A 12370-nucleotide genomic window follows, 5' to 3' on the forward strand; every position below is an offset into this window, starting at 1 on the left:
TAATTAGGAGCCTCTTTGTACTGTTCTAGTCCTACAATCACCTTTTATTATTTTCTACTATAACCTCATCAGCCATGAGTACCAAGGACTGTCACTTTGTAATTATCCTGTTATCTGATCCAACAATAATTACTTTACTTACCTACTTACTTAGTCCTAAGCCTTTCTACCTTTAGGTGTAAGGCTGGTGGAGGTGAGTTTGGCATTGTAGTCTCCATGCTTTCCGATCTTGCGTTAGGTTTCTTGCACTTTCCAATGTCAATCACTTCTTCTCGACTTCTTTCCTGATTTCATCTGCCCACATAACTCTTGGTCTTCCTCTTTTGTTTTTCCCCTGCACTCTCATTTCGAACACTCGTTTTGTTAGCCTCTCGTTCGACATTCTACACACATGCCCGAACCATCTAAGTTGTCCCTCCACTATTTTTTCATTGATTGGTTCTAGTTTTAGGTTTTGTCTAATTGTTTCGTTTCGTATTTTGTCTGCCCTCTTTCTGTTTGCCATTTTCCTCAGGAACCTTATTTCCATAGCATTGACTCTGGATTTTTGTCTCCCCGTCAATGTCCATGTCTCGCTGCTATACATGATTGTTGGTCTAACTACTGATTTAACGACTGCAGTTTTTACTTTCTCCGGTATCTCTTTTTTCCCCAAAAATGTTGTTTTCATAGCGTTAAATAAGCTTCCTGTTCGTCCCATTCTCTCGTTTATTTCCATGTCTTGTTTACCATTTGAATCGATTATTACTCCTAGGTATTTAAAATATTCCACTTGCTCTAGTTGTTTCCCTTCTAATTCTATTGCGTGTGTCTTCCTCTTATTTGAAATTAACATTGTTTTTGTTTTCTCTGTATTAATTTTCATATTTATGTTGTGATAGTTCTTCTAGGATTTCAAGATTGTTCTGTAAGTCTTCTCTGTTTTCTGCTATCAATACCATATCGTCTGCAAATAGTAGCTCCGATAGTTGAGTCCGTTTCATTTGCCAGTATCCTAATGTTAGTTTTCTCATTCTTCTCTTGGCTTTCTTTATCGCTTCATCCCGTACCACTGAGAATAGCAGTGGACTCAGCACGCATCCCTGTTTGACGCCTTGACTTGTAGTAAATTCTCTGGATTCCTCGTTATTGGTTCTTACTGTATTTGTATTATTTTTGTACATATCCTTGATGCCTTTGAGATGTGGTGCTGGAGAAGAATGCTGCACATACCTTGGACAGCTCAGGACAAACGTTTCCATTCTAAACCAACTCGAGATTAAAAAAGGCTGTCCACAATATGTCTGAAACGAATATACTGCAATTCTTTGGTCACGTGGTTCGAAGAGGTGACGACAGTTTGGAGAGATTAATTGTTTCTAGAAACGTTCCGGGGAGAAGATCAAGAGGACGATCACCAACTAGATGGTCCGACCAAATAAAGAATTCAGCTGGAAACTCATTCTGCGAAGCTCTTAGAGCAGCTGAAGATAGAGACCAATGGAGAAACATTGTTAGGAATATTGGAAGAAATCACGATCCTCAGTAATGGGGGAACGACAAGAGAGAGAGAAGTTATTGAGACAAGCTTTACCCACGAGTTTTAACTCACAATGTCTTTATAAATCTTAAAAAAGAAGGATAGTGTAGGTATGGCTTTCAATGCTCTTGGTAGCAATGGATAAATAAGCAATAAACAAAAAATATTTAAAGGCACTACAGCAATATATAAAGTCCTCACGTATGTCATAAAACAGCGGCTCCAACCAGTAGAAAAAAATATTATTGGAGAGTGTCAGACGGGCTTCCGACGGGGAAGATCTACACTGGATTAAATATTTACAGTCAAGCAGATCTTGAGCAAATCATAGGAACACGACATTGATGTTCACAACGTGTTTGTAGACTTCAAACAGGCATACGACTCAGTCAAAAGGAACAAACTATACTATATATTGGCAATACCACACAAGCTAATTAGACTCATTAAAGCCACAATGGATGAAACTTAGGCATGTGTACGAATACAAAACCACTGTGACTTTCTCAAAATTTCGCAGGGAGATGGGCTGGCCCCAACATTGTTTAACTTGGCACTGGAGTACCTATGCGGTTAGGCAAATGCAAACTGGACGAGGAAACCTATTGACCAACCGAACGGTTCAACTGGCCGCTTATACCGATGATATTAATAGTATGTAAAATAGTCCCAAAAAACATACATGAAGATGACATTGAAACGGTTGGAAAAGTTTACATTTACATACATGTAAGTAGAAATATGGATCAGAAGATGTAGAAATACTGAAGAGAATAACGCAGGCAAAGATGAGAATCTATAAAACCTTAATACGACCAATAGCATGCTAATACCAGTGAAGCATGGGTCCTGAAAGAAACATCCAAAAACAAACTCGACACATTCGAAAGGAAAGTTCTGAGGAGAATACTAGGACCTGTGAGGGAAAACGGAATCTTCAGAAGTCGATACAACAACGAGCTTTATCAACTTTATAAGGAAACACTCCTGTCAAACGTCATTAGAATACAACGATTGCAATGGGCTGGACGTGTGATAAGAATGGGAGAGGATAGGCTACCAAAAAGAGCACTGAACGCTAGAATACACGAAAAGAGACCGGTTGGAAAACCAAGAAAGCGTTGGGAAGACACAGTAAACAGCGACGCACCAGTGACGGTTTAAGGCATCATGGGGCCCTAGGCGGCCATAAGAAGTAGGCCCCTTTATAGCGACCATTTACTTCAAACAAATTTACAGATATTTATGTTGTTTTGGGAAGTACTCGTAGTTACTCCAAAAAAAAAATTACAATGTAAAAAAGATCTTTCTCTGAAGTAAACTGTTTACTTCAAGCAGCAGCGAGAAGCGGAACTACCTGACTTGACAATGGCAAGTGAGATCTTGCCGAAACGTCGTCAAAATAATGGTTTTTCTCAAAACCAAAATTATTCAACGCGGAGTCAAACCCGGAAAACAACAGAAAGCATATATATATATATATATATATATATATATATATATATATATATATATATATATATATATATATATATATATAGATGAAATAGAGAATGTGGAAAAATCCCCTTACGAACAATTCACACATCCATCATTTCGGGCTGGGAAAAATTTTTCGAATAGAATCAAAGATCCAAACACCAGTTCTTAGAAATGTGTTTCGCCCTCTTCAACCTCTCTGGGCTCGTCGGTAAAGACAAGAGGTTGAATATCTTTAGACACATTCTAATCAAAAAACAACATTCGAGACCTAGACATAGAAGGTGCGTAAGTCTACGGCAAAACTATATATATATATATATATATATATATATATATATATATATATATATATATATATAAATGATGTTGGATAATCGAGTACAAATATAAAAATAAATAAGCAAAATCATTGGCTAATACTCGTAAAGTGAATGTGAATTTAGTTGGAAATATATAAAATGATGAAGGGTCATCATTCCATACATTTCTGTGCAACTATATACACCGGTGTTTCGGCCTATTTGGGCTTCGTCAGTATAGTGTAGCAAGTTAAAAAAGTTGTTTGTTAACTTGTAAAAGGATTACTACAGGAGCAAGGTTACCAATTTTGGTCAGGTTGTTAGAAGACCCGCAGTCGCAAGGCTACAACTAACATTGCCAAGGAGGTAAAGCTACCTGAGGAAATGAAAAGCCATAACATTATTAAATAAAATGATGTTGGATAATCGAGTACAAATATAAAAATAAATAAGCAAAATCATTGGCTAATACTCGTAAAGTGAATGTGAATTTAGTTGGAAATATATAAAATGATGAAGGGTCATCATTCCATACATTTCTGTGCAACTATATACACCGGTGTTTCGGCCTATTTGGGCTTCGTCAGTATAGTGTAGCAAGTTAAAAAAGTTGTTTGTTAACTTGTAAAAGGATTACTACAGGAGCAAGGTTACCAATTTTGGTCAGGTTGTTAGAAGACCCGCAGTCGCAAGGCTACAACTAACATTGCCAAGGAGGTAAAGCTACCTGAGGAAATGAAAAGCCATAACATTATTAAATAAAATGATGTTGGATAATCGAGTACAAATATAAAAATAAATAAGCAAAATCATTGGCTAATACTCGTAAAGTGAATGTGAATTTAGTTGGAAATATATAAAATATATATAAAATATATATAAAAATATAGAAATATATATAAAAATGATGAAGGGTCATCATTCCATACATTTCTGTGCAACTATATACACCGGTGTTTCGGCCTATTTGGGCTTCGTCAGTATAGTGTATCAATATATATTATATATTGTATAATATGTACTCGATTATCCAACATCATTTTATTTAATAATGTTATGGCTTTTCATTTCCTCAGGTAGCTTTACCTCCTTGGCAATGTTAGTTGTAGCCTTGCGACTGCGGGTCTTCTAACAACCTGACCAAAATTGGTAACCTTGCTCCTGTAGTAATCCTTTTACAAGTTAACAAACAACTTTTTTAACTTGCTACACTATACTGACGAAGCCCAAATAGGCCGAAACACCGGTGTATATAGTTGCACAGAAATGTATGGAATGATGATCCTTCATCATTTTATATATTTCCAACTAAATTCACATTCACTTTACGAGTAATAGCCAATGATTTTGCTTATTTATATATATATAAACAGTGTCAGAAACACGTGTCTGTGGTTGCATTCCATCTTATGCATATTTTGTGTATTGTGACGCCTCACAACCCGGCCTAATTATTCTCGATGCTTCCCGGGGTTACGAGTAAAGGCCAGACCTTCCACGGCGATTCGAGGCGACCGCTGTCAGAGTATTTAAGAACAGGAATTCGAGCACAGGCCAGTCAGTCAATGAACGAGCCGCGACGCGTGATATAATTGTATTCGAATCGGATTTAATGAAATGTATATATTAGTTATCGAAGTTATTATTTTTAGTTAATTAAATCATAAATTTGAGTTGTAAATAAATTAGATGTGTTAGTTGGTGTTATTTGTAATTATTAAAATAAATAAGTGATGTAAATAAAATAATATAAGTAAGTCTTCCTTTATTTAAATTAAACTTAGTGCCTAAAGATATAAATAAATAAAATAGTAGAGTCAATCGCGTAACAGTATATATATATATATATATATATATATATATATATATATATATATATATATATATATATAGCACCTACAGTCTTCAAAATATATCGGCATAAAGTGCCAGTTATAATGTTGCCCACCTTGTATCTCGTCGTATATCTGTACTTATAGCTCTGTCCCATAGTGTCATCGATTTTGGAAGGGTTTTTATCTCTGCTGTTCCTAGCATTTTTCTTGTCCTTTCTGTATCAGGTCGTGTTTCTGCCGCGTATGTCATTATTGGTCTGATGAGTGTTTTGTAAATTCTGAATTCTGCCTTTTACCTCTTTTCCGATATTTTTATTTCTCCCTATTGTTTCAATCAATGTTTAATATTTTTTTCCTGCCTTTTCCCTACGTTAAAAACACGTATTTATATTTATACCTACCTGTATTTAAATCAATTTACCTTATTTTTTCATTTTACTAATATAGAATTTAATATTAAGGGATATAGCATGATCCTGAGAATCTCCATTTCCAACGAGAACAATATGATCATTATTACGACAGTTTGAATGGTGCACAGTATGTTGACTTGTTAGCTAATCTCCCCCGAATGACAACCATTATTTGTGTTGCGACCCCAAGGGTATATTATACCTATCGGAGCAAGAGTCAATATAATTTGTCGCAGAATATTTCAGCACTTGCTTTTTAGATATTTGGCTTTAATAGTCAAATTATAATATATTGCTTATTCGTAACTATAGAATTTAAGTGTCTAGGTATATTATTATTATTATTATTTTTATTATAAAACAAATAGTTCGAGAGGAGCAAGCTCATATTATACCCAAAAACAAAAAAAAATATCAGGATAAAACTAATGGTAGGTGAGCCCAAGAGGGGATTTTTGCAGTTACTCGAGCGCATCAGATTATCACATGGGGAGAAACTTTGTAGCCTGTAAATGTACCCCTACCATATATTGGATCTTAATACAGGGGAGTTCGTTAAGGGGGTCCGAAAAAAGAAATCTATCCTTAGAAAAACTCAAAATCGTCAGATTAAGATAAGGTAAGTTAAGTACATGTAGAACAGTGTATATTTCAAAAATCTGACGGTTTGAGCGGAGGCTAACGAAATGGGGGAGTCACAAAGTTTCACAAGAGAAAGGCGAATATTTCGAAAAATAAACGTCAGATGGAAAAACTAAAAAATACGTGTTAAATATTTGACAAAAATCTATCGAAAGATACTAAACACGACCCCACATGGAGAGGGGTGGGGGTAAATTTAAAATTTTAAATAGGAACCCCGCGATATTTCGTGAAATAAACATCAGATCGAAAAACTGCAAAATACATGTATTTAATATTTTTGAAAAATCTATCGAATGACACCAAACACGATCCCCCACAGAGATGGTGTGGAGGGTTACTTTAAAATCTTAAATAACAGCCCCTCATTTTCAACGAAAACTTTTCGTTTATAAATTCGCAAAAGTCAGTGTGTTATTGCGTTGCCGCTCCTGCAATACTCAGATCAGATTTATCGATGGATTCTTATGTAGTTTTTTCTTCTGAATCCAAATCTGAAAACGGCATTTCGATATCTCTAATCGTCTTCGAGTTAATAGACCTCAAAGAGTCTAAAATGTGACGTCACAATCCATTTATTTTCTGCCGACACACTACACCTCAGCTGAAATCGTTGCTAGTAAGTAGGCTAGTTTTTTAATCTCGATTTGTTAAGCAAAGCATAGGTTAGTATTTACATTTGAATTTGACACTTCGTGAATGTCAAACTAAATTTTAAATTTAGTATTAATAAAATATCAATGACATTTGATAGTGAATTTAATTATTATATAAAATAAATAAGATGTTCAAAAATACAATTTGAGTATATTCTAAAAGCAATAATTTATTAACAGCTTTAAAAAGGTTTATACGAGTATACGGCCTCTCCTTTAATGATAAATGGCTTGTTCCATTAGTTATGAAATGAAAATTGTTATTATAGTCGGTTCGCTAAACTCGATACAACTGGCTAGTGATTTTAGTACGTTACGTAATTTTTTTGTTTTTTGCGAATTTTGTCAAAATTGGCAAGATTACTAATTATTTAGTACTTATCAACTATTTAGTAATTATTGTTTTTGTAAAATTGGCAAAATTATTGACTAAAATCACTAGCCAGTTGTGTCTGAGTTTAGCGAACCGACTATATGAAATAATATTGTTTGGAATAAAAAATTATGGTCTGATATGTGCAATTACATCCTTCGAATGGAAAAAAATATTTGAAGATTTTTCTCAAATTATGGATACCAACAACATTTTCATTTATAATTTGACGAAGTCAATTTTATTTTTAATTTGACGAAGAAAAGTTATTCTTCATAAAAAGCTCTTCATGCTCTAAGATTTATGATGCAACCATCATATTATAAAATTTTATTAATTTTATACGAGGTATATAAAAAATATGAATTTCGATCAAGAGTAAAGTGCCTTTATAGTTCATAACATTTAAATTAGAATGATATAATTGCACATTAAAACATAATTATTAATTCTAAACAACTTTTCATAATAGCAATTTTCCATATTAGGAATTAAAATATGTAAATAAACAAAGTTTTCGTTATGATAATGCTCGCATTTTCAGCTTGTTTATTGTAGATTTGGATTCCCTTCGTAAAAATAAATAACTTTTATTCGAGACATTTTTTCGACTTTCGAAAAATGGAAAGTCCCCATTTAAATGGAAAACTTTACTTAACTTTTTTTGGTTTTAGAACCCAATCTTCACAACCCAATAGGTCCCCATAACGCTCGAGTAACTGCAATCTATAATTTTGTATCATCAAAGTAAATGGAAACTAAATGGAAACCTTACTGGATACAATGAGCGAAAGATCACTAATGTAAATATAAAAGAGTAGTGGTCCAAGTAGGTAGGTACTGATCCTTGTGGGACTCTGCTCTTGACTGGTTTATCTAGTCTAGCGAATAGGCTTCCCCAACACGAACCCGGAAGTATCTGTCGGATAGAAAATTTTTAAACCAAATGTTTAACTTTCCGCGGATACCATAGTGATCCAATTTAGTTAATAATTGACGTTTGGGAACACGATCAAAAGCTTTGGAGAAGAGGAGAAGTCTAAGTAGACTAAGTACATTAACAGGAAGCCGATTTTACAAGATGACGAGCAATGGAGCAATCGTTTATAAATTTATAAATGAAGTAAGTTTGTGACCGTTGAACGACTCTTGATAAAGCTGTGCTGCTGGTGGGGGATGACATTTTCTTGAAGGAGAAATTCAGACATAACTTTAAAAATAATGGATATTCATGACCTTGCTGACAATAGGAAATAAGCTGATTGTATGATATAATTATTGCAATCAAGATTATTTCCTTTCTTGATTAAAGGAGTACCGAACGATTAAAGGAGTACCGGTAACCGAAGCCAATTTCCAAGACGAAGGGAGAGAACCTTGATTAAAAGAAGCATTCTTTATGAGGGATGGCTACAGATTCTGCCCATTGTTCTTCTTTTTCTTCTTCTTCTTCTTCTTCTTCTTCTTCTTCTTCTTTTATATTTCTTCAACGCTGCTTTTTATTCTGCTCTTAAGTCTTGTCATTCCATCTTTTCCTTGGGCGTCCTATACTTCTTCTCCCTAACGGTGACTTGTCTCTGGCTATTCTTACTATCCTTGATTCAGACATCCTGCTTATGTGTTCATTCCACTCTTCTTTTCTGTTTTTTACCGAGGTATCCATATTGTCTACCCCACATATGCGTCTGATTTCCTCACTTCTTACCCTATCCTGTAGTCCTTTTCCAGCAATCCTTCTTAAGATCTTCATTTCGTTGGTCTCCAGATGTCTTCGTGTTTTGCTTGTATCTGGTCTTGTTTTGGCCGTGTAAGTCATAACTGGCCTAATAACTGACTTATATATTCGGGCTTTTGTTTGCAATCTTAGGTGTTTGTTTTTCCAAATTGTGTCGTTTAGGCATCCGGCCGTTCTACTGGCTTTAATTATTTGGTCTTTTACCTCTTCTTCGTTATTGTTGTCGGCTGATAGATTAATTCCCAGGTATTTGAAAGTCATTACTTGTTGTATAATTTATTGTCTAACTACAATTTGCATCTTATTGGTTCTTTGGCTATTACTAGATAAGCTTTTTGTTGTTTACGCTGATATTTTCATATTCATTTCTTTTGCGTTAATGTTAAATTCGTGCAGTGATCTTTGTAGGTCGTCTTCGCGCTCTGTTACTAACACGGTGTCATCAGCGTAACAGAGTATTTTTTATCTCTCTATCGCCCATTTTGTATCAGCGTAACAGAGTATTTTTATCTCTCTATCGCCCCTCTTTTTTCTTCACTTGTTTTATTATTGCATCCAACACTATGTTAAACAGTAGAATGGCTTCTGTTATTATTCCATTGACTTTCATTTCTATTTTATTTCTTAGATATATGATTTCTATCAATTTTATGATATCCAGTGGTAAATGTTTGTCATATAGTAGGTGTATCACATCTTTTAATTGGATTCTATCAAACGCTTTCTCTAGGTCTATGAAACAGAAAAAGGCTGGTTTGTTATATTCTAATGATTTCTCCGCTATTTGCCTTATCACAAAAACTGCATCGTTACATGTTACATGATCTTCCACTTCAAAATCCTTGTTGTTCATCCGATATATGATATATTTATGCACGCCATTATTTTCTCCATTGTCTGCACATTGTTTAAGAAAAAAATCATTATCGCCCTGCTGCCGACTTTGGTCTAAATAACTCATTGACACAGTGCCGGATCCAGGGGAGGGCGATGATGGCGATCGCTCCCCCCTCTCATACCAAGTTATATAAAAGTTATATATTATATACCAAGTTATATATTATATTAAAACAGGCATTTATTCATTTATTTTTCATATAAATTTAGCCAATCGGCCCCCCTCTTGACGATGCTGGCTCCTGCTGGATCCGCCACTGCATCGACAAGACCAAATCTACCTGTGAGCAATTTGGTACGAAAATAAACATTAAAGAACCAAAGTGATGTCAATCAGAAAAAAACAAAATCAAAATGTACCTCAACCTTTCACAATAAATGGGCACATTTTGGAACAGGTCAATAGGGGACCTGGGATGTTGGATTTACAGCAGGATAAATCTTGATCTAGAAATAAGTTCGAGAATAGAACAGCCCAGAAAATCTTTCGAAAAATAAAAAAACTGCTTTGTGATTCTCTAATAAAACTCGAAATCCGACTATGTTTATCAAAATGCTACGTCTAGTCGACTCTTCTCTATGGAGTTGAAACATGGACACTTAAAACATCAACCGTAAATCAATTGGAGGACTTTAAAATGTAGATTTACCGGAGAATCCTCAAAATTTCATGGACATCGCATACCTCAAACGAAGAACTGCTGTATAGAATAAGCAAGGAAAGTGAACTTTTCCACACAGTGAAAGTTAGAAAAACATCATAACTAGGCCATATACTGAGAAATAATAAGTACCCACATGCTCAACCAATAATGAAAGGAAAAATCGAGAGAAACAAAGGACTAGGAAGGAAAAGACTATCTTGGCTATTAAATATCCGACAATGGATAGGGCTAAATTTTGAACAGCTAATAAGAACAACTGAAAATATAGAAGAGTTTGCAATTGTAGTAGACAACCTCCATTGAGGAGAGGGTACTTTAAGAACAAGAATTCATAGTACCTAAACTAAATATAAGACAAAATACTTAGGTAGCTTATCGGGAGAGTGCCATTAAGTTTATTCCTCATTATTTACTATGACATCACTAACAGCAACAGGAGAATTTTACTGTCATCTATTTTCAAATGTATAATATATATTGTTAAATAATTTTTATGGGGAGAATTTAAAACATGAATTTTATGTCAAAGACCACGAGACCGTAAATTTTCATGACCCTGTATATGGTCAAATTTTGTAAATAAAATAATTTAGCCGGAAGAAGTGTTTCGCGGAAGAGAAAAATCTTAGTAGTAAAGTTTCTACGAACAATTTATACATTTCAACAGAACGAACTACAAACGCTTGTTTAGAAAGTTAATGGATACCGAGGTGATTGAACAATAGACAGTGCTTTCTAAATGGTTTCCTAAAAAGAAACGATGGTAAACAATTTTGTTCAGTTTAGAATAGAGGGTTTTTCTAGATTGTAAGTAAAATTAATTTTAATATCTCCTGGAAATTGACAAGAAAGAAAATTTGTATACAATACTATTTGTTCTTAAAAAAAGTAGGGTTATGATGTGTGGAGAATGCTTGTGATTGGCTAGGAGACCGATGGAAGGAGAATAGAGTGGTGAGTTTCAAATTGATGAGCCAAAGAGGAATTCATTGTGTAATTACCATCGAAAGGAATCAGTCGAGTTTGAAAGTAGTATTTTTGTGTAAAGTGTATTAATTTGGTGGCCGTGGAAACAGATTCGTGTGAGACGAAATCGTGATCAAGTCGAGAAGTCCAAACTCCTTGTGTCCGAATAGATTCCAGTTTCTGTCTGGAACGAGTAGCCGTATTATATAAATTTTGCACGAGATACCAAGCTGAGAAAAAAAATCTTGGAATTCTAAAAATTGATATTGTTTTTATCGAGTCAGAGATTTTAATTTGAGAAGAGAATTCGAACGAGTGCCGTTTTTTGAAACAGTTTAAAGGAGAAGGACAGTTTGCAGAATCCGAGGAGCACGTTGTGGGAGAACTAGGAACAACACAATCCAGCAGAAGAAATAGGGACGTTAGAAAAGGTTAGTCAGATTATTTGTGAATAGACAGAGTTGTTTTGCATTACATTTCTACCACATTTGTTTTTGTCAACTTAATAGTATTACAGCATAAATTATTCATTCATAAATTCATAGAAGATATAAATAATCTATTTAAAAAGTGGAAATTAAATTTTGTTTTTTTGAAGTTATACTTCTTTAGGCGCGATCTCATTGAGGGTGAAATTTTATTGATCTGCGGGAATGCGCACACCGACAGTATGGTATTAGTCGTTATACGGGCTCTGATTGGGTGTTGAAATGATCTGTCAATAATTGTTCAATATGGAAGTTATCGGTAAACAAAAATATTGTATATACTAGTTTTTATTGTTGTGAGGACAAAAATAAAATCAAATTTATAATTATAGTGACTTTTTAAATAGTTTTGAAAAGCCGCAGGTACGTAATTCTAAATGTTTCAGTTGTATTCCAATAA

Source organism: Diabrotica virgifera, chromosome 1 (genome assembly GCF_917563875.1).
Source record: "Diabrotica virgifera virgifera chromosome 1, PGI_DIABVI_V3a".
NCBI lineage: Eukaryota > Metazoa > Arthropoda > Insecta > Coleoptera > Chrysomelidae > Diabrotica > Diabrotica virgifera.